Here is a 25,217-nt window from a genome sequence, read left to right as displayed (position 1 = left end):
GACAGAAACATCTATTGCTATTGCACAATTATCACCACTCATAGGTATGTTTTAATCCACTCAGTGTGAATTACTGTTCATTTTATGCTTGCTAAATTGACAACTATTGCAAAGTTAGGCCTTGTTATACAACAAATGACCAGAACTGGTTTGGTCAAAAAAGCAAGCCAAAAGTATTTTTTGAAAAAATAAATGAAACGCTCCAAACAAAACTATTTCCTACTCATGAGAAATAATCTTAAGCAGCGTGAAATCCCTGTCAAGTCAATAACATCATGCTTCCACATCTGTTAAAAGAGACAAACTTGCATATGGCCAACAACCATCATGAGCTACAGCAAAAATATGACATAATGTCCAATCTTAAACTGCATCTCTGTTTATGTTACATAGCATTGTTAAGGCTTTACAGTGGAAACAGAGTCATAAATTATGCCATATTATAACAATATTGCAAGTGCAACTGACTTAACTGAATAAAAAAAAAGATAAAGAAAAAATCTTTCCAAAGCCCCGTTGGTGCTTTTTCCCCTAAAATATACTGCTCAAAAAAATAAAGGGAACACTTAAACACACAATGTAAGCCACAAGTGTTCCCTTTATTTTTTTGAGCAGTATATATAACAGTAAGAACACTGAACTTCTTCCTGCATGAAAACATCCTGCATTTAAGATATCTGGTGGTTTTCAAGTAAAATCTGATTAGTTAAGGGATTAAATTATAATTTTTAATACCATAATAGTAATATATATATCTACATACAGGTGCTGGTCATATAATTAGAATATCATCAAAGTTGACATTTCACGTTTATTTCTTTTAATTTTGATGATTATAGCTGACAACTAAGGAAAATACCAAATTCAGTATCTCAGAAAATTAGAATATTGTGAAAAGGTTCAATATTGAAGACACCTGGTGACACACTCTAATCAGCTAATTAACTCAAAACACCTGCAAAGACCTTTAATTTGTCTCTCAAACTAGTACTATAGGCTACCCAAAAGACGACCATTGACACCTTGCACAAGGAGGGCAAGACACAAAAGGTCATTGCAAAAGAGGCTGGCTGTTCACGTATTAATGTTCAAGCATATTAATAGAGAGGCGAAGGGAAGGAAAAGATGTAGTAGAAAAAAAGTGTACAAGCAATAGGGATAACCACACCCTGGAGAGGCTTGTGAAACAAAACCCATTAAAAATGTGGGGGAGATTCACAAAGAGTGGACTGCAGCTGGAGTCAGTGCTTCAAGAACCACTTCACACAGACGTATGCAAGACATGGGTTTCAGCTGTCGCATTCCTTGTGTCAAGCCACTCTTGAACAACAGACAGTGTCAGAAGCATCTCGACTGGACTGCTGCTGAGTGGTCCAAAGTTATGTTCTCTGATGAAAGTAAATGTTGCATTTCCTTTGTATATCAGGGTCCCAGAGTCTGGAGGAAGAGAGGAGAGGCACACAATCCACGTTTCTTGAGGTCCAGTTTAAAGTTTCCACAGTCAGTGATGGTTTGGGTGCCATGTCATCTGCTGGTGTTGGTCCACTGTGTTCTCTGAGGTCCAAGGTCAATGCAGCCGTATACCAGGAAGTTTTAGAGCACTTCATGCTTCCTGCTGCTTACCAACTTTATGTAGATGCAGATTTCATTTTCCAACAGGACTTGGCACCTGCACACAGTGCCAAAGCTTCCAGTACCTGGTTTAAGGACCATGGTATCCCTGTTCTTAATTGGCCAGCAAACTCGCCTGACCTTAACCCCATAGAAAATCTATGGGGTATTGTGAAGAGGAAGATGCGATATGCCAGACCCAAGAATGCAGAAGAGCTGAAGGCAACTATCAGAGCAACCTGGGCTCTCATAACACCTGAGCAGTGCCACAGACTGATCGACTCCATGCCACGCCGCATTGCTGCAATAATTCAGGCAAAAGGATCCCCAACTAAGTATTGAGTGCTGTACATGCTCATACTGTTCATGTTCATACTTTTCAGTTGGCCAAGATTTCTAAAAATAATCTTTGTATTGGTCTTAAGTAATATTCTATTTTTCTGAGATACTGAATTTGGGATTTTCCTTAGTTCGTGACATCACATAATTCGTGACATTATTCCATAGTCATTCATTAGCACATGTTAGTGTTTTTCATAATATATATATATATATATATATATATATATATATATATATATATTGTGAAAAACACTAACGTGCTAATGAATGACTATGGAATAATGTCATGAATTTTTTTTTTACTGAATACATAAATTGCAATTTGTTTTACAATCAAATTACATCCAATAGGATCCACTGTCCAATAGGTCTTTTTCAAAATTATTCAGATATCTTCAATGCAGGAAACGTGTCTTTAATAACACTGAAAACTAAAACCACCTCACTCTGTAAAATCACCTTTGTGGTACCCTCTACTCTACTCTTACTGGGTAAAGGGAGAGGTGACGTTATTTGCAAAGCATCACTGAATAGAATTTTAAATAAAGGATTAATATCTATGACCAACCAATCACAGAGCCTGTTTGTGAAGGGTCAGGGAAAGTCATTTGGCATTAAAAGGCTATTCTAAATTAAAATTGGTAGGACGCAAGTAAACTGGCACTATACATCACAAAAACAGATTTTCTAGGGAACAAAACTTTAGCTTGGACTATTTCAAGAACAAAGTGTAGATGGTTGGCTTACAGCCTGATCAAATTTGCGGTCGCCAGCAATGTAGATTTGTGTGGGCTCTGTGAGCTGTGATGAAGTTAGGATAAGTTTGCCAACTTCACATTTGTGCAAATAGTTCATTGGCAGCTACAATCCTACATTGTCAATGATTCAATGCTTTTGACTCAGCATTAAGAAATGTAAGACACATTAAATCACGAAAACATAAAAATGATGACCCGTTTAAAATGTCAAGACTTGTTGAAAACATACAAAAGTGGATAAAAAAAGAATGACATCAGTTATTTAAGTAAGAATTTCATGACTAGAATGAGAATAAAAATACTAAACTGGATTCAATCCAGATCCAGTGAATGAGGCTGTTCAGAATCAGAATGTGTGTGTGTGTGTGTGTTTCCACTCAGGCTTATGTTGTGCATGTTTTTGTACTTCAGATTTCTTTATTGTCAGGTTTGAGTGTGCCGTGCTTTTAAGGTGACTGTTTGTTTGCGTGAATGTGTGTTTAGTTTCGTTTTTTGTCGAGTGTTGACTGGAGGAGGGATCAGTCTATAACATATAAGTGGGTGGGTCAACGTCAGTTCGCTATAACGATGGATATAGTGAGGGGACGTCTCAGATTCAAGTCTCCTCCCCTGTCCCCTCAGAGCTCCACCTCTTTAGAGATCCGAGATGCGATGTGCCTGAAGGCGAGGGGGGCCCCCCACAGGCGTGTGTAGCGTACTCCGTTTGCCTCTGTGGGACCCACACTCAGTTGGCACACCTCAGCTTGAAAAGCGACCTTTGACCCTGCCGCCCCATGACTGCAGCACAGCAGAAATGGGCCAGCGTGCCGGACCTGGCAGCCGCATCCCCTCGCCGCCTCACGCAAGGCCAGTACCACTTCTGCAGGGGCCCGGGGGGATGGGAGAGATAGCCCCTTACATCCCACCCCCCTCCCCCGCTCCAGGGCTCGGACGCTTTCTGATCCCCAGATAAATGGCCACTGGGAAAGAGAGAGAAAGAGAGCATGAAGAGGAACACTAGAGGAAGAGATTTACGCTAAAAAAAAAAATCCTGAAAAACTGTTATTTGAGATTCACATATTCAGAAAGCAATCAATGCTTTTATCACCATTGTAGAAAGTTTTATTGTAGCTTATTTGATTTTTTATTTAATTTTATAATGTTATAATTCATATTATTATATAATAATATTTATTGTTGCTTCGTATTACTATTCTTTTTATGTTAACTGGCAGATCATCTTTTATGTCACTTTGTGTGTGTATTGATGCTTTGGGCAATATTTTATGTAAAACAATTACGCTAATTAAAATTTTGAAATTGAAAGAATGCATGAATGTGAATGTGAATGCATGTTTAAGATCTTATTGTGAACAGTTAATCCATGTATGTTTCATTTTTAAAAAGAAATTGGCCTATAAAGTTTAATCAAAATGTCAAAACATGATCATCCAGATGCACACATTTGCTTGGCCCAAACCAGTGTTAATAGCATAACAAAGTTTCTTTAGTGGGCCATTCTTGATCATGACGTAGTATAATATGAAGACTCACCCTGTGACCGAAGATCTGCTGACTCCCTCAGATTCATTTGTGACCCTTCAAAAAAAATAAAAATAAAAAACTTCACATGGTCTGTATTACCTCAGCAGTGTTTGATCCATGCAACACAACTCCACCACAGACCAAAAAAATAAAATAAAATAAAAATAAATATCTCGATCTCTCAGTCCTGCCCAACTATTATAATCTGCTTGCAGGTCAATATAGCTAGCTGACTGATGTTGACCTGAGCGATGTGTTATGGGTCATAGAATAAAAACTTGCATATGTTCCTAAATGCATGCAAACAGATAAGAGACGTAACCGCCATGCACCATCATCCAGCCTTTCCTCTCTCTCATATCCTGTTTACCAGACACATGTTCTGCAAAGGAGACTGCATGCAGACAGGCATGCGATGTGCAGAGACAGACGGACGTGCAGCGGCAACAGACAGGCAATGAGGCAGACTGAGAAACTTACTAACTGTTTTGGATCCCTGTGGAAGAGTACAACCCGACACTGATTTATTAGAGCCCTGGCGTTTAGAGGGGTCAAGATTGACCCTAGGAGAGAGAGAGAGAAACAAAATGAGGAGAGTCTGAGAAAGAGAGAGAAGAGATGCAGAAGGTCACAGAAAGACTGAGTGATAGAGAGAGCAAATGCAACTGAGATAAAGAAAGGTAACTTAGAAATAAGGGCAAAGTGGGAGAGACTATGGAAGGTACACATTTGTATGCTTAGGAAGCTTGAAAAAGAGAGGAAATAAGTCAAGGAATGATGAATGTGTATAGTGTGATTGTAAAACCAACTTTTAAACTGAAAGAATTCCCCAGTGGGACCCCAGTGTTTTTGGACAGGCAGCACTCAGGCACTTTTTTTAAAGGAATCAAATTTCTTTGTTGCAGTAATGCGTGACATAAATCATCTATGCATTTATTTGTTGGAAGAATGTGTCTGTCAAAAGCATTTTTACAAACCTCCGTCTAAGGCCCCATTCACACTGACAGCAACTTGGAGTGACAGAAAAATTAATCCAAAGTCATTCATTTGCAATAACAGTTGTCGATTTCAACTACATTATAGTAGCAATGAAGTGCGTCCACACTGCTGACATATTTAACTTTTGCAACGTATCCACATTGAAATTGACATTGATGCATCAGAAAAAACGTTTAAATTCTCTGTTTATATCAATAGTTTTGGCTTTCCAAAAGTATTCCATAACTGATCTGATTGATTGATTGATTTTTTTGCTGTTTCAGGTCAAATAAAGTTGGTTGTTAAAATGTCTGTGCATCATTAACGTTAATGTTACTGTGAGTGATTTCACTCTGTTCTAATTAGGCTATTCATAGGCTATTTCAAGCCAATGAAGTACAGCTATGTGCTGAATGTTGAATGTGAAAATCTGTGACCGCTTGTAGGATCTACATTTCAAAAGCATATTACAAATCAGGAATGAAAGAAAAAAAAATCTGACCCCAACTGTTGAATAGTTGAAAATCTGAACATAATCTGACCAAATTGTGCTTCTTAAGGGCAGTTCAGAACAGTATTTTCCAGACAAATTCACTTTCAAAAGTAAACAAACAGCTGATTAACTAATGTATGTTCACATTTACTGTTGCTTGGCAAATTTGATCAATATGAGACCAGATATGGCAAAATATGATGAGTGATATGAAAATAACAACTAATCTAATATCCAGAGCTATTCTGATAGCAAACAAACCAACCTTTCCAAACAGCCTTTCCTACTAAAGTCTCCCTTCACCCATCCTCAACACATTCTACAGAGGAACCAAAGAGACCAGCTGCATCACTGTCTGGTACAGGGACTGTAGTGTAGCAGACCACAAGACCCTCCAGCGGACAGTGAACACATCTGCAAAGATCATCTCACAGTCTCTTCCACCTCATACCATCAGGAAGACAGTAGCGGAGCATCAGAGCCAGCTCTGCCAGACTGCTCAACAGTTCTTTCCCCAGGCTGTGAGAGCCCTGAACTCAAATCACCCCGCCCTCCTCTGAAACCTCACACAAACCCTCTACCTCCCGAAACATGGACCATCTCACCTCCTCCATCTCCCAACCTTTCCAGATCACAGAAAAACTGCCTGAAACATTTTTTTTTTTTTTTATAATTTTTGTGCAGTTCTCCTCTATGTACATTAGACACATTTTACACACACTGCTGTGTGTACATAATCCCACAAAATACTCAGTAATTTGTGTCACATGCTCATGCACTACAAATTATCTTACATTGTTCTCCAGCCAGCTGCTTGACTTACAATGTTTCTCTTTGCACATGTACAGTACTATGTGAAGAATTCGTATAGTCTTTATATTTGTATTTTTCTGTCTATGTATAGGTAAATGTAAAGTATATTCATATATTAATGTATAGTATATTCATATTCAAAATCTGTCAGTAGGTTAGTTGTGTATAGGTATATTATTACATTTACATTACATTTATTCATTTAGCAGACGCTTTTATCCAAAGCGACTTACAAATGAGGACAAATTTTATTATGTGATGCATTCGTATTGTCTGTATATTTTTAGCTTATGTATAGGTAAACATTTATGTATAGTATATTTATAGTCAAAATCTGTCAGAAGGCTAGTTGTGTATAGGTTTATACTGTTTTACTTAATTGTTGTATGTCTGTATTTATGTAGCACCATGGTCCCGTGAGGCACAACATTTCGTTCCACTGTATGTTCACACATGTAGCGGAATGACAGAAAAGCACAACCTGAACTTGCCTTTATAATATTAAGATGTAGTAGTGTTTACAAAACTAGAATGAGCACCTCATCTGTTTTGCTCTGTTGCAAAATTATGAACGTCCACCAACAGGTCACTACTGAACCAAAAGGCTTGCTATTGATCAGTGCTGCAAATTTGTGCCAAAGTTCACCAAACATTAACTTGATACCAAATGTGCATAAGAAAAATGATTTGCTGCCGGACGACCATCAGACAAATGTTTTCATTGAGCTGGTTATGACGACTTCAAACAATGGTAAATGTGACTGCACTTTATGGAAGGACTTCTGTTCCTACTGTTGTTAAATTGAGCATTGTGATGTCTCTATCAACTGTACAGCCGCCATATTGAGCATTACAGATTCTTCCATTAATTCTTCATCTTGTTCATATAATATGATCATTATACACTGTTGCATCCAGCAGCACAAATGCCTGACATTGATCACTGACTTGCTGATTCCATGGAAAAACAAATAAAAAAAAAAAACCTTTGGTTGGAGCTTTAGAATAACTTCACTCCGAATCAAGACAGACATTTTTGATGTTTACATGGTTTTCAGATTTTTTTACTGCATAGCAATGCATCAACTGTGGATGTTTTTCTTTCTATGATATAAGTCTCTTCTCTTACCTGCGTGTGAGTTTGGAGGTGAGTTTGCTGAACAGGTTAGAAGTGGCCCGGCTGCGGGCATTGGGTGGCAGGGCTCCAGCATCATGGCTGAGGGTGGGCGACGTGGGCGGAGGTCCATAGGTGGGTGGGACACGGTCACGGAGCTGACCCCCATGAAAGGTGCTCCGGATGGTGGAACCACGTGTCAGCCGACAGCGCTCACCTGAGGAAGAAGAGGAGGATGCTCCTGCTCCGACAATACTGAGAGTGGAAGGAGAGGTGGGAGGGAGGCGGTGAGACAGGGAGCTGAGAAGAGACAGAAACAGGCTCAGTGAATGAGAGGCAATGGGGCGCGCAGCACAGTGGCAGATCGCATCTGTGTTTGTGAATGTATGTGTATGTCACCTGTTGTCTTTGCCATTCTGCAGCAGTGTGTGACGGTCAGTGTTGGAACGATCTGTACATACGTATGTGTTTCTTCGGGTCATAGTACTTCCTGGAATATTGTTCTACAATGAAAGGTGGGACACAACATTTCATTAACCCCCAAAATGTCAAATACATATTAAAATAAAATAGTCCCAACAACTCGGCAACTACACAAAGTAGCTGAAGACTAATTTCAGGCACTGCTTAATATCATTGCACCTGCAGCACTTATATAGTATGGCAGTAAAGTTCACTGATTATTACACCGGAATGAGAGTACAGTTCCTAGCCATATCAGCCTAGAACTTTTCATTTTTCTGTCCGTCTTCATACACATTGTAACTACAGAAGAGTCCATTTTTAAATAAGAAAAACCCTTTGGTCATTTTTGAGCGAGAGGCTAACAGTCTAATCAGATTCAATGATCTATGCTAAGCTAAGCTAAACGTGCTACTGCCAGACCCGGAGATCAGCTGAATGGATTCAAAAACAGTAAAACACAACTGTAAGCTACACAAGCATAAGGAAAACAAACAATCTTCAGAAAACCTTAGTGAAAAAATAGTATACTTAAGTACAATTTATTTGTATGTACTTTAGTATAACTAAATATATTTGTGGCTCACTATAAATTGGTATATTTAAAGTCTGCTAAATTGCTACAAATATACCTGTGACTGCTTTTGTGCTGCAGGAAAACATGTATGTAAAGCTGCTTTGCAACCATTCAAAACTTTGAAAAGCACTACTTGAAGTGTGGTTAAATTATTGAAAAGTACTGCATCATTATGAATTATTATTATAATTATTTGCCACTCAAAACATTTCTTTTTATTAATACTATTTTTCACTAGTGAATGCTCTGAGGATTTTTTTGTTTCCTTTCTTTTCCTTATGTTTATTATTTTATATTTTATATACATTTTATCAAATCTTTTTGTATATTTTATCACTTTATTCATTTACTCATGCATGTTGTTAAATAACGTTCAATATACATTGTCTATGACCAAAAATGTAAGAAGATTCGATTTCAGTGCACTTTCAAAGTGTTTTGCTTGATAAAGCATGAAAATATACAGTTACAATATTGTTTTCATTTAAGTCATTTTAGTCGAGGTGGTTTTGCATAAAACACAGTGTGGTTTTCAGCAAACAAAATCTGGTAGCAGCAGCATTTTCTAAATTTTCGGCAAGTGCTTCGCAGACTGTATACCTCGTGCTTTAAATCACCCACATGGCAGCAAACCAATGAGAACACACTACAATCATGAGGAGTCATGGCAATAGAAGCTGCTGTGAATACACTCGCCCAGAAGATTTTATAACTTTTTTTTAATTATTATATTTAATATTTGGAGTTGTCTGTGATACTTTTTCTGGATTTTTTAATGAATAGAAAATTCAATGAACAATGAAGAAAGAGGCAAAAGAACAATGCTTGTTTGTAAGATTTTATAAGTAATATTTTGCAGTATTATCTGTCATTACTATCACTTTTGATCAATATAATGCATCCTTATTGAATAAAAGTATACATTTGTATATATATACATATATATGTGTGTTAACGTGCTGCATTAACGTGAGACTCTTATCAGGCGATAAAAATATCGCTGTTAATCTATTCTCAAAGTTGGGTTGGGAGCTGGGTCTATACTAGGCGAGCGATGATGACTTTCACCTTGATATTTTAGCGCGGATGTATACCCAGCCAGATCTGTAGGGGGCGAGAACAAGTCTTTAAATCTGTGTGTATGCCTTGATGAAATTACAACATCAAACGTGACGTGCTAACATGGATGCAGCTAAGATGCCGCTGGGTTTGCTTAAGGGAATTTTTTTTTTTTTAAACAAGCTTCCCAATTGAAACCTCGACAAGATGCACCCTGTTTCACACATACTCCGTCTGCAGGGCGTATGCAGTCCATGTGCGTTTCGTATGTGGTGCTGAAGCAGCACGGACTCATTCTCATTGTGCTTTCACACAGGACGCGTTTGCAGTCCGCTACTCGGTGCGTGAACGATCGCTGCACTGCTGCAGACGCTACACTCCTGGAACGCACTGATGGACCGCAACCGCGTGAACGCTGGAATCCGTTAACATGGGTGCGTAAAAAAATACAAAACGCATATGCACTGCAGACGGATTATGTGTGAAACAGGCGTAAGGTTGTTTGCACCTTGTGCAATGTGGAATCCGTTTACAGCTTTCTCAAGCAGTTTGTGATGCATTTTGGAAACAGGAGATGAGCCCCTGGTCTAATGCACCACCTGTCTTGAGAAACCCCTTCTCAAAGACTTAACATTACTTTTAGTAATTATTTTATTTGGGTAGCACACATATTCTGAATGCCTTGGGCAGAATTCAAATGAGCCATTTTAATCTAGATTAATTCCAAGATTACAGTGGGATTAATCTAGATTAAAAAAAAATATCTATGCCCACCAATAATATATATATACATACATACATATATACATATATATGAAAAAATGATCAAAGTGGTGGTCTCACAGTGGTGGCGGTCATCTCCTTGCGTCGATCAGGTATCTCAGCCTTATTAGGGTTGTTGGCGGTGCTGACCATTGGACTAGAAGGTGGTAGGGTCCGACTGCCCATTACGCTACAGCTGGCCTTCCTCGGTGGCATGCGGCTCTCACGCAGGTCACGGTCTCCGCCGCTGGTCGGGCTACGCTTAGGCTGCATCACAGGCATGCTGGGACCACCTGTAGAAGAAATGAATAATTATAATCATCAACTACTGGAAGTATGCTTCTGTTTCGAGTTTAAACTGAAGTGTCTCATACAGAAGTCACTGTGCCGTCGCTGGCGGTGGTAGGTAGAGGCGCTGCGCTGAGTCTTGCTGTGTGAGGATGAGGAAGATGATGAAGAAGATGAGTGTTTGTTGGTTCCATTGGTAATTGGGCTTGGACGTACACGCGGCAAAGTCATACTGCCACTAACTCTTGACTCAGCACCATCCTATGACCAGAAGCCAATAGAGAAAAACAGTAAAAAATAAACTCTGAGAATCCAGGTCGTTGTTGTGCTATGCTGGCAAACAATTGGTATTTTTAAGTAGAAAAGTGGTATATAGTAACACAGTGTGTGTGTACAATGTATTACCTCAGTCTTCAGGCCCAACAATAGATATGTAGCCGTGACTTCATTATATTTCTGATTGAGTAAAGAGTCTTTAATCTCTTCTGTGGTAAAACCCATCCCGACCATAATCTCTGGAAAGAAATCAGAGAATAGAGAGGAACATTTACAAACACATCAAGTCTCTTTATTCTAAGGATAATTTGACCACAACAGTAAAATAATAATAGTAGCAAAATACAAAGTAAAACACTTGAATCAGTTTCCTACTGGTCTACATGCTCACCAATGCGGTTGGGGTCACTGTAGTCCTCCGATGGTTCAATGTGAGGCTTTAGCTCATCGCTCTCATACCCTGCATTCATCCACTTATCCTTCATCACTTGCTGTGGAGGAAATACCAGCATTACACAGAAACCTCCCAACTCAGCCTTTCAACTGTGCTGACTTCATAACTCGAATAACTGACGAATAATTAGCCATTTCTAGCAAATGCATGCTGAATGCATTCTACAACACATAAACTTTACAGAGATATGACTCAGGACAGAGGCATCATATAATGTATCTGGTACAGGATTAAGTATGGCAGAGTGTATGGATGTATTGGCAAATATGCACCTCTAGAGTGCAACGTTTGCTGGGATTGAGCACAAGAAACCTGCGCAGAATCCCCTCACAGTCTGTGGACATGTAGAAGGGCACACGGTACTTCCCCCTCAACACTCGCTCACGCAGCTCCTGGAAAACACACACGCATAAGCACAATTTGTGACAAACAAATGTCAGTGTGTCTTTAGATAGAAAGTTACTAAATGATTAAGAAACAAGGTTTTAAAGAACTTTTAAGGTCCAAAGTAAAAAAACAGTCCACTATTCTAAATGGATTTCTCTCAATGCACAATACTGTTCAAAATTTCGGAGCAAGATTCTTTTATTATTATTAATATTACTTAACATATTCAAAAGGAGAGCATCAAATTGCAAGACTTTTACATTGTTACAAAAATAAAATGCTGTTCATTTTAACTTTTAACTTTTCATCTTTAGCACCAAATCAACATATTACAACAATTTCTGCAGGGACATGTAACACTGAAGTCTGATGTAATGGTTGCTGAAAAATCAGCTTTGTCAACTGCTTTATAGATGAACTGAACTCATTCCATGATTGATGAACTTCACACAGCTATTAAACTGAGCCGAATAAACAATGAACTGACTAACTGAAAAACTGGATGTTTACTATTGTCCTTATTTAGAGCTGCTTTACAGAACTGAATTTTGTTTGCATCATCGAAATATTATTTTCCTGTTTAACACTGTAAAGCTGCTTAGACACACGCTGTATTGTATAAAGTGCTATACAAATAAAAGCGACAGACTTGTATTTTGTTGTAAATACCAATGTAAGTAAGGTGTCAAGAGACTGGAATGGACCATAGTGGGTGTAAGAACAAAGTAACTGTACCTTGAGGTTCTGTCCATCAAAAGGAAGTGACCCGCTGACCAGTGTGTACAGGATGACCCCCAGGCTCCAGATATCCACCTCTGGCCCATCATACTTTTTTCCTTGAAACAACTCCGGAGCTGCGTAAGGTGGGGAACCGCAGAAGGTGTCCAACTTATTCCCCAATGTAAACTCGTTACTAAAGCCAAAGTCTGCTATCTTTATGTTAGCATCGGCATCCAAAAGCAAATTCTCTGCCTGTAAAGAAAAAACAATGAAAGAGAGAGAAATAATTAAGTTATACAGAAACTGTCTGAAGGAGAGAAAGAACAAGGAGAAAAATACAGGACAGAAAGTGATATAAACACATACTATATATACTAATACTTTATACTTTTGTATAGTGATTGTGTATATATATATATATATACACACACACACATACATATATATATATATATATATATATATATATATATATAGCAGTTTGTGTATTTAAAACCAGATTAATTTAGCTGAGTATCAAAACAGCAAAAGATAGGTTAATGGAATCTGATACAGTTCCCTAATTCAATTTTGCTTCTCAAGTAAATGTATATTGTGTTATAAGGATATTTGCATATATTTAGTGGAAAACAAGACAAAAATATAGATTAAAAATGTATAATAATTGTATATATATATATTTTTTTTATTTATTTTTTTTATTTTTTTGTCAACAGATTTCAGCTCATACCTTCAGATCTCTGTGAACTATATTCTTCTGATGACAGTAATGAACAGCTGACACAATCTGAAACAAAACGAAAAAGCAACACAACCCAGTTAAAACACATGAAAGCTCAAACTGTAAACCAGAGGCTTAACTTGATGCAATACTTTGATCTTTAATCCTGCCCTATATGCTGCAGTGATAATATAAATGTCTCACCTGTCTAAATTTGGCTCTAGCCTCTATTTCTTTCATTCTCCCATGAGACACCAGGTAGTCAAACACCTCACCTGGAAAACATAAGCACACATGAATAATATCCCAAATATCACAGATTCACCTACAGTATAAATAATATGTTGAGCATCAAGTCTTTTTTAATCTTGTTGGCCACACTAGAATTAAGTTAGATTTGTTTTCTATAGAACAAAGTTATATTCCATTCTCCAGTATGTAGGTCAGAGCTCACCTCCACTTGCATATTCCATCACAAGATAAAGCGTCTTCTCTGTTTCAATAACCTCAAAGAGTCGGACTGTAATATATAAGAGTAGATGACAATAAATAATTTTGGTAAGCTTACATTTAAACAGCAAAAGCTAATTATTTTACATTGTAATTATTATAAAAGCAGTAGGAATGAATTTAGTACATTTTAGTGCATCTTACCAATGTTGGGGTGACGGAGAGTCTTCATGATCCGTACCTCTCTGAACAGCTGCAAAAGAAGAGAGAACAAAATCATTATCCAGAATAATACACACCATTTACATTATTCCCAGAATAACTTGATATTCTTCATCAACATCAATAATCATGAGCATGAAGCCTTCATGTCGGACAGCAATATCCAGACACAATAAATATACTTCTGTATTTTGTTCTCTCTCCTTCGGTGCGAAGTACTCAGTATATAATCCCTGTGGCTGTGGAAACCAGATGAGTCTTGAACCTGCATCTGTCCCATAAAACATCTCACAGACGTTGGTTCAGAAGTAATGGCTTTGATACATCCCAGGTTTCGTTAATTCACATTATCCGATGATACATATACATTTACAAATGAAAGCACACACACACACACACACACACACACACACACAGTTGAAAATGTAAAGATTAAATCAAGCCAGAATGTCTTTTAGTCAATACAGATGTCTAATGAAACTTCTGGGAGGAGCTAACCCTGTCAATCAAATCACAAGAATACATGAACAGCTGTTTTCCTCATCCATGTGGGTTACTGAGGCTTGTCGATTCATAAGTCAATCACATTAAACTTCTCTTTTTAATCACACTGTCTCAATCTCTCATAATAACTAAGCACGATATTGCGTTTATTGAAAATCTGCTATTGGCAGTTTAAAGTCAGCATGAAATACATTTTTTAAAGTATGCTATTGACAGTGGCAGAGCAAGGATGTTTTCATAGGGGTGGCACAGAAATCTTCATTATTTCAATATAAAAATGTGTTTGTCTATAATGTACTGGACTGTTTTAGTGCCTAAAACACAACTGAGTACAATTAATTTCTACTAAACTGTAATTGAGATATTGTGAATTAAATCAAGTAATAGTGAGTGAATAACACAATTTTTGTATTATACCTCACCTCCAGGTATTTTAATAAAGGGACGCTCTTAAGCTTTATTGCTCATTCAACTTTTCAAAACTCCCAAATGCTTGCTCACCAATATTGCATACTCATGGATGAGACATGCAGAAGGCGGAAAGTCAACAGTAGACATTAATGCCAGAATATAACATTTCTTTTTTTTATGCATTTAAATTTTCATTTTGGCATGTGTGCTACTAGATTTGTAAAATTTGTACTGTAATGCACAAATAGATGTGAGCACAGTGCACTTACACTAGAGCAGTTCTTCAAATTACAAATCAAAAATACATATCAGTTTGTGCCTTATTTGATCTCGAATTACAGAATATATTTTAGTATATGCATTTGAGCGATGCTCTTGTGTGCTGCGTATACATGCACAGTTTGCAGCTTTAATTGCCTTTTTGGAGATTTCATGACTGATGACAGAACTAGGTATGTATGCTCATATTTCTTGTGCAGGTTATTATGATTAAGTGATACAGAGCATCCACCACACACCTGCGTACTGTTGAAGAGTGTGTGCTGTGGGCACAGTAAAACAGCTGATGGGACAGGAAAGTGTGTTTTACTGACATACAGGCTAGTCTAACAACATCTCATCAGACCGAAGTTCACAGTTGTTCTACTGAAGCTGATTAGGCAGTTGTAGCTTTTCCGTGCTTGTTTGACTCACGCCTGACGCTAAGGTGAAGCTGAAGTGCGCTTCTGAAAATTATCTCGTTTGATGTAGTCATGAAGAGATACGGCATCCCGCATCTTAATAAATGCATTTCTTGTCAACAAAAAAGGGGACAAAAACTGCAGTTTTGAGTGGGGAGGCCAAAGGGCTCCGCCAGGGGCATAGGAATGAGTTTAACATTGGCGGGGACACATATCGGAAACAGATCAGGGCCGGGTTTCCCGATAAAGATTGATCTTAGAGCTTAAGAACTTTTTCTACGAGTAATGTTACGATCATTCGTAATTTCACGTGCGTTACCCAAAAATGCACGTAAAGCCATCACACATAGCTGTGCTCTAAATGCTACTTAGGAGTCGCTATCCGTTTGTCAAGTGCTGAAATGTCACCTTATAGAATGGCTCTTAATTGTAGTACACGATCGTTTATTAACATTAACCTAATGCTGCTTTCCAGACAGACAACTTGGATATAGGCTAATAATTATAATACAATGCAATATTATATTGTAATATAATGTATAACATTATACTTTACATAATAATATATAATACAATTTATTTACAGTATAAAGAGAGAGAGAGAGAGAGCAACATTATTTCCGGGTCCAATACACAGCTGGTTTTCGTGCACTTCAACAAAGTCATTGACATATTTTTTCCCCGTCTTTGAAGCATTTCCTATATTAGGTTACGTTTAATTATTTAATTTATAAATTAATAAAAAAAAATATGATTTCACTTGAATCAAGTTAAAGGTGCAATCTGCCGATTGTCCTGCAGGTGACTGCATAACGCTGCACTTAGGGCTTTTCGATTACTCCAGAGCACTCATAGATCTACGATGATTTTCAAGTGCTACTTAAGTTACGATGCTTTTGGGAAACAGGCCGTGCTATTAAGATAATTTTTACAAGTTCTTAGGCTTACAAAGCTTTTGTGAAACCTGAGCCATTGAGGTGACAAGATGCTGTGTTGCACTTTCAAAATAAAAGCATGCGAGTTAAAGATTTCAAAATCAAATATTTTTCTCCTCTGCGCTAAAATTTTTTTTTGGGAAAAATACGACTGTCTCCAGTGTTGGAGGGGACCCCCTAACACCCCCGGTTCCTATGCCCTTGGGCTCCGCCCCTGGCTATTGATTGTTCTCATTCCTGTTTGTATATTGTTGCAATAAAAAAGCAAAAAGCAATAATTATATCATACCTTGTATAATATAATCAAAATATTGTATCATGTTCTAAAGGTGAATTATGTTGGACTTCTTTAACACCACTCCGTTCTTACATCTGCAAACTCACATTCAGATCTGCCTCCATCCAATCAAAAACAGACATAGTCAGACAAGTCCGTGCCCTATTTTTTTATTTTTATTTTTGGCACTCTTTATACATTTTGACTTTAAGTAGAATAAAAATGTTTTAAAACTGTATTGTTTGCATAAAAGCTCAGAAATGTTTGAATAAACTGCTAAAACATGCAAATCAGGAGGCCAGAGGAAGATCAGAAAAGATATACTGCTGACACAGCCACAGAAATGAATGCAATGAGCCCGGTCACCTGTAAACATACTCCATTATTTGATATCACTTATATAGTAAAGGATAGAAACTATCATCTAGCAAACATAACTCAGCTTTTCTCTATGTGCAACACAAAAGGGTAAAACAGAGGAATAAGACAAACACTTACTCTGAAAACTGACAAATGCTCCACTAAACAGTGATTCCAGCATTACTACAACAGCTCATACCAGTCATATGAGTGGTCAAAAAGCCATACGTGGTCAATAAGGATGGATTATGGTTTGTGTACAGTTAACTGTGTGTATTACAGGGCCGGGATTGAATCACAGTGGGGCATTCTGGGCCTGTGGAGGACTGCAGCTGTCGACCTCTCCTCTCCAACACATACACTAAGCACACAAACAAATTATGCATTTTGAAAACAAGACTTCCTATGGCTAGATCTAAACAGTGCTTCAAATTTTGCACACAAAAGAGTAAGTGCTGAGTTGTCACTGCTGAGATTTGATGTAAGATCCCTCCAGATGAGTGAAAACCACTAATCTCACAAGTGTGTTCAAAGTCAGACGCATTCAATAATCAATAGAAATCTTGATGTATGCTCAAACTCAGAGCTATATTTGAGCGGTGGGCTTCAGTAAGAGGATTGAAGGCAGGTGATAATCTATTATGAGACAGATGAGTCACTGGTGTACAGGAGAGAGTGCAAACTCTCAAACCAGCAACACTAAAGTAAACACTAACACCACACACATATTGCTGCAATACTTATAAGAGCCTCACACTGTTATACATTTATATACATGTGTGTGTGCGTATATATATTAGGCTTGCCGCGATAGACAGTGCTGATGGTGATACCGGTGTTAAGCCGCCACGCTGGGCATGTCACTTGGCCACCGCGGCACTGACCACCACCATCATTTTGATCTTTTGTAGTGATAAAAATCATTTAGTTCAGTTAAAGAAAGGACACTACAATTAAAAACTGAATGCGGCCACTTTTACAAGCTATTTAAAAGCAAAGGAAAAAGAGAAATGAGGGAACGCCTTTTATGTGCTATGATGCAATGACATCACTGCATGGCAATATGACAGTTGACTTATGCTGCGTTCCAGGCAGGTTTTGGAGCTCATAAGTCACGATTTCAAAACAAGATTAATGACTTTGTACCATTCCAGGCAAGTCACGCCAAACTTCCTGAGCGCAAGGAATTGTAGCTAGATTATTAATTTTATTGCAATGTTACATTGTCCTAAAAAGGCATTGCATCCATAGGCAATATTATGTATAGGGGTTGCCCTCGTTGTTTCGCGTGCTATGTGATGTCAGAATTCAGAACTCGGAGTACATCGATCTAGTACGAGTTAAAGGGTGGCAGGTCACGTGTTTGACTGCCGTTCCAGTGCACTTGCACAGGTTTAAGGTTGGAATAACACAGGTTACGGGTTGCCTGGAACGCGGCATTAATGAAGAAAAAATGTCTTGAAAACTGGTCTTACCTTTTGTAGGCTGGTTGGGTTCAACTGAGTCTTGTCAATGATCTTTATTGCGACCTACAAATAAAAAGCACAAATAGTGATTTAAGATCCAAATAAAATGTATATTATTGCAGATAGATATCCTCCCAAAATTTAATTGTTTGTCATTAAATCTGATATATAATGTAATTTGACATTCATTAGTTTAGGCTTTCAAAAAACAAACTTGATGGACGGGGAGACCCAGTTTAAACCATTCTTGGTTACAAAATGAGAATATATACATTACTGTTCAAAACTTATTTGATCAAAAATAGAGTAAAACAGTAACACTGCAAAATATGATTTAGAAAAATCATTGCTGTGATGTTAAAGCTGAACCTCAGGATCAGTCTTCTCTGATCCTTCAGTAATTATTCAGATATGCTAATTTGGTGTTCAAAAAGCATTTCTTATTATCAGTGATGTTGAAAACGATGTTTTCATTGCTGTAACCAGTTGTGCTGCTAAATATTTTTTTTTATGAAAAAATTTGATATATTTTCAGAATTCTTATGTGAATAGAAAGTTTAAAACAACATTTATTTGAACATAAATTTTATGTTTTTCTATTATAAAGGTGTTTGATGTCACGTTTGATTAATTTGATGGATCCTTGCTGAATAAAATAATTACTTGCCTTGAAAAAGAAATCTTACCAACCACCACACTTTGAACAGTAGTGTATTTGACTCAACTATATATATCATAGTAGGCGCTCCTCACAGAAATTTGTGTCAGTATTTTAAAAGCACTCCTTGCTTTAGAGCTTTGTTTATTTACAGGAGTGACAACCACATTCAACAAATTAAAAAATTCAGGTGATAAACAAATGTATTCATTAAATCAGTAGTGTGTACAGAGCCAAACTGTTAATGCAATGATGTAATTAAAAGTGCATATAAGTCTCTTTTGTTCTTGTGTGGCGCTAGTCAGAGCCAGAACCATGTGTCTTGACTCATTGGCAAATTCACATGCCAGTCTGTCTCGCTCCACCGAGCTGCTCCCACCAGCCATGTGGTCTAAAGGCAACTCATACGGTACAGTTCAAACAGAGCACATGCTGTTAGTAGCAGCTTAAAAAGCTTAAACAAAACACTCTGTTAATGGGTATTTTATTAGAACCTTTATCTGATCACTAATATTACTCAGGTCAAAAATAGCACAAAACTTTTAGCATCAGTGTTACCTGTTTACAGCCAAAATGTTGTAGTGGTTATGTCAGCCATCATGAGTCTAGGAGTGACGACTGTATTCCGTATACAAACACAGCCATAATTTATGGGGTTACCATCTGTATTTAAATGCAGTTGTCACTCCCAAAGGTGTATACGTGGCTCCAAACTGTTCACTATTAATGCTGCAAAAGTTGATTCTTTAAACATCACGATTTATTACTATCCAAGATTATGAAAGCTCACTGCTGCCCCCTAAAAGGAACCCCTAAAATCACACTATATCAGCTTTGGTTTATAAAAAGTAAATGTGGGGGTGGAGTTTTTCACACTTAAGTTGTACCACTTTAAAAATATACCACCCAAAGAATTACAGCTCACCAGTGTTCAGATGAGAAGGAGACAGAATACAGTAGCGCCTGTACCAACATCTTATCACACACCACAGGTTTTACCTATGTAAACTCTCTCTCTCTCGTAGTCTTTCACTCTCTCTCTCGTAGTCTTTCTCTCTCACCTCTTTGCCCGTGAGGATGTGGCGGGCTAGTTTGACTTTAGCAAAGTTGCCCTTGCCGATGGTTTTGAGGAGCCGGTAATTTCCGATGTGTGGCAGCTCGTCTGAGGAAGAGGCCATGGAGTTTCGACATCTTGCACCCAGTGAACGACTCGACACATTTGTTCCCTTCTCTGAACGACTCGCCACCAAAGACGCATGCTGGATGGAGAAATAGACACAGAGAAAATTTTATAAAGGTTAATTAAATTCAATTTGGAAACAAATTAATAAATTCAATTACCAAATTTGCCATATTCAATAACTCAAACGTTATTTTATGTTTTTTGGGTAAATAAAAACTTTGGTTTCAGTGTTCAGGTAAAAGATTTATTTCAGTGCATCACAATGTTTTCACAGTTACAAACTAAGTGGGTTTGTAAAAGATTCTCAATATACACACAATCAATCAAACCTCTGGTGCCACAGTAGAATTAAATCAGAATTGATAAAAAAATAAAAAAGATTTTGCCTTTCGGGTGTTTTAGAGTGTTTAAAGGTATTCAGAAATACATAAATGTAAGAGGAAATTATGATAATTCAGCTTGCTTGTCGTTAACATGGAAACTAAATTTAACAAATGCATTATCATTCAGATTGTTAATGTGATGATGGTGTATGAGAGTGTGCGGGAAAACTGAGGTTAGCATTGGTGTGTGAGTAATTCTGCCCTATAATACAGGATTAACTTACTTTGCCTAGGGGGTTTTAGTCTGCCACAGCCGAAACTAAACTTTCTATTTAGATTAGCACATTTAAACCTGACTGAGCCCTGAACACTCAGGCTAACATCTGATAAAAGTTTCCTTAAAGGCTCAAACTGTCCCCATAAGAGGGGATAGGAAGGAGCTCACACAGAAATCAAAACATGCCCAGGTCCCCATCTGCACCTCTGACCACAGGATTACAGCTCTGCGATTGAATAAATTACTCGTGATGCCCTGCCCTACCCTTACTGGACTCTGCCTCACACACACTGTATATAAAATATGCCAAATTGTACATACTGTGCACAAGCTCTCATTCTTATTTTTATAGAATTATAACAAAAGAAAGAAACTATCACAGACTGTTGTGAAAATCCTCAGTCTCTTTAGAGAAATCCAGCCATTAGTGGCATAGATGTATCATCTGTGATATCTCTGAATCATGTGTTTATTTTGGAAGTTGTTCTAAAGATAACACTGATAACAATATGAAATCAGCATATTACAATGATCTCTGAAAGATCATGACACTGAAGGTTCTGGTTTATGTGAATCTGAAAATTCTGGTGTGTGTGTGTGTGTGTGTATGTCTATGGATGTATAATGTATGTGTTAGAGATGCAACAATACAGTTAGGCTATGGTTCAATACATACCTAGGTTTTTAAACCACAGTTCGGTTCTGATGAATTGGCACATCAGAGTGTTTTTTTGTTTGTTTGTTTTTTAGATTCGCAATTAATAATGAATATTTTTAAAACAAAAACTAGAGAAAATCATTAATTATCATATGTCCATTTTGTGGCCATTTTTGAGCGCTATTGAACACTTGATGTCTCTTTTTCATTCATACTGGAAGCCAGAGGTCGCCCTCGCGCAGAAACTCCACATATGTAACAGAAGTAACAGAACTGATTAGGCTCCAGGAAAACCCTAAGATGGACAAAGTAGTGGAGTAGTGGATAAAAAGGTTTCGAATTATGAAACAAGAAGACAATAAACCCTCGAGTACGACAAGATCCAGTTTATCTGTGTGAATTTTAATAATAATAAAGTATATTAGTAATCCATTAATAATCGTCATGTATTAGTCTTTCAAATGCTCGTTATATAATGCTCGATCTCACGCGCACACACACAGAGAAAATTCGAAGAGAAATAAAACTCGGTAAGTTACTTAAATGCAAAACGAATAACCGCAATTCAAATGCGCATTTTGAACCACGGATGTCGTACCAAATGGTTAGAAATTATATTGAGAATTAACACACACACACACACACACACACACACACACACACACACACACACACACACACATATATATATATATATATATATATATATATATATATATATATATATATATATATATATAAAGAGAAAGGAATTAATAATTTTATAGCTGAACATACTCCAACCAGTTACTTTTTTCCTTTTACAGTGAGTAAAAATATATTGAGTGTTACCATTAGGCCACATTAGTTTTATTTCTCCAACGCGTTTATAATCATTGGATAAAAAAATTGTTGTTTTTGATAAGTTTTTACTGATGCAACACTAAATACATCAGCAAACACAAGTCTGAGTAAGTTCATGAACCACACTGTAATTTGTTGGCGCAGAACTGGTAGGCCAGCCTAGTGCGTCAGTTTCAGGAGCACTTAACGCTGAAACCTCAATCCACCCTCCCTAGTCGATTCTGGTGCCCCGAATAGCTATATTCATTTACTGATGCAGAGACAATGTTTTCTTGCTTTTCTCCCGAAAAAATACTGCCAATGAAGCAAACCCGCTCTCTGGGAGAGGAGCGCGCGCTGAGAGAGCATGGCGCTCGTGCGCAGATGATGCGCTGATGTGTACACTATGCGGATGGCCTGAGCTCTACTGCCTGTGCGTTTCGCAGCGCCTCTTTTGCTGCTTTGCACATTCAAGGATGCGGCCCATTTTGCCAAAGAACCTGCTACGCGTACATGGGCCCCTGTATCCTGCCTCTCCATCCTCACATTAACGATTAGGCAATGAATGCCTGATATTCGTCCCGGCTGCAAAAATGACAGTGCACCTGACGTTAAACAATGGGCGTTGTGGGATATGAATGGAAACGGGACACTGTGATGATATTTTAAAACAATAATTCATTTAAAATTAAGATACTTACATGATCTGTGCTCCGGTCGTTCGCAGACGGTAAAGCAGACCGAGAGGACATTTTCCCTGAGATTGCACACGATTAAAGAGGAATAACGCGAACAGTATTTACAGATTTAATCTCCCCCGGTAAACACAGCCCACATCGGCCGTGCTGCTGCAGCTGGGGCCGTGCTTCTCTCACACCGCCTGCTCGGTAGAGCCTGCGTCTGTCATGACAGCAGCAACAGCAGTCCGCGAATCTCACAGATGTCCTCGAGACAGCTGCATTATTTTCTGCGATGCAAACCCTAACGATCGAACGAGTCAGTTGACGATGAAAACGCAAGCGCGGCGGTATATATGTGCTAAAACAGTGTAATGCTTGGCCGGAGCCCAACGATGTTGTAGCGACTCGCTACCCCCCGCCTCATCTCCGCGAGCAAAACAAATACGGCTCCGACAACCCCGTCCTCTTCTCTCATAATAATACCGAGGATCTCTCCGCTCCCCTGTACCGTTCACTCTCGGGCACGGTCGCTCTCTTCTCGCAGCTGTTTGTCATGGGAAAACAGAAGCTTTGACCGGTGCCGAGGCCGAGACCCGTTCACATCCTAAAGCAGGCGTTATATTCCAGCAGCGGTGATGTGAGATGCGCCACTGATGCCTCCGCTATAGCTCGTCTCAGCACTGACACGCGCGCGCGGGCGCACTAATGGACAACTTAAAGAGCTCCACAAAAGCGGGCTGATAGACAACTTGCATGTGTCAAAATTCTCCGTAGCTTTCTAGGTCTTTAATCTTTTCATAGTAAATGTACTTACTCGAGAGTGTTTTAATGGTTAAATGCCATAATCTACTGCAGTTGTTTTAACATATCATTACCACAAAACTGTATATTTAAAATTTTTACACAGGTCAGTCGCAAAGATTAAGATTACAAACAAACTACTGTCTTCAGATGACTGTTTACTGTGTCTAAAAATAATTAAATCATGTTTTTGAATCATGAGTCTATGCTCACTGACATGTGGATACTTTAAAAAGTATATATATATTATTATTTTTATTTTTTTTAAGAATGTCTTTCAGAAGTAACTGTTTGGTTAACCCACATTTCTTAAAAAAATATCTTATTTTGTGCTAAACTAGAGGGTGATTATGACAGAGTTTTCATTTTGAGTGAACTATCCCTTTAAGGATAGATAAATCTGAACTGGATTACATTACAGTACTACAATGTTTAATATTTCACTGAGAAATCAAATAATAACAGGTCCAGGGAACTACTGTATAGACGACAGTAAAGAAATTGCAGAAAATGTGTCAAAATTTTGTGGCCAGTATTACAATCCAGTAGTTAAAGGGAGTGATTATGTCACATTCATAACAAAGTGGACTTAACTTGCAATAAACTATGGAATTAAACATAGAAAACTTTGTCCAGCCCAATTATATTTTCCTAGAGCCGTCACTGTACCTCATACACGTGACTTTTCCCCACCATACCTATAATAATGGCTGGAGGCGTGCCGTGTGGGCGGAGCTAAAGAATCACTGGCGCGAGTAGGCTTTGCATTGAGAGCGTTTGGAAGTTTGGAAGCTGTGACATTACCGTGAGGAAAAAAGCATCATCCAAAACAAACCATGGCTAACAGTCAGATTCAGCCGTTTATTTATGATCCAGAACCAGATCCGAGGCTGAAATTTAACAAGAGCAGCAGCAACAACTACAGCAGGACGTCTCTATGTAGTATGTATTGAAACTGCATATATTTGCTTAGCCATTTTGGAAAATGACTAAGTTCCACTTTATGTCGTCTTTTTTTTTTTTTTTTTTTTTTTTTAAGCTGTACATGTGGAAAGTGCAGTTTGATGACAACATCGCATGTTGTTTACTTGATGTGCTTACACGCTGATAGCTAAGTTAACAACAGAGATATTTGAAGCAGTTTTACTCACCACATGTGGTTCCAACACAC

General features: G+C 38.0%; 1 pseudogene; it reads right to left on the bottom strand.

The window, feature by feature from the left end:
• Positions 1 to 2,213: 2,213 nt before the first annotated feature.
• Positions 2,214 to 23,936, bottom strand: LOC113076501 (MAP/microtubule affinity-regulating kinase 4-like; annotated as a pseudogene).
• Positions 23,937 to 25,217: the final 1,281 nt, after the last annotated feature.

Source organism: Carassius auratus, chromosome 5 (genome assembly GCF_003368295.1).
Source record: "Carassius auratus strain Wakin chromosome 5, ASM336829v1, whole genome shotgun sequence".
NCBI lineage: Eukaryota > Metazoa > Chordata > Actinopteri > Cypriniformes > Cyprinidae > Carassius > Carassius auratus.
The sequence above is the reverse complement of the archived record's forward strand: the minus strand, read 5'-3'. Positions and strand labels throughout refer to the sequence as shown.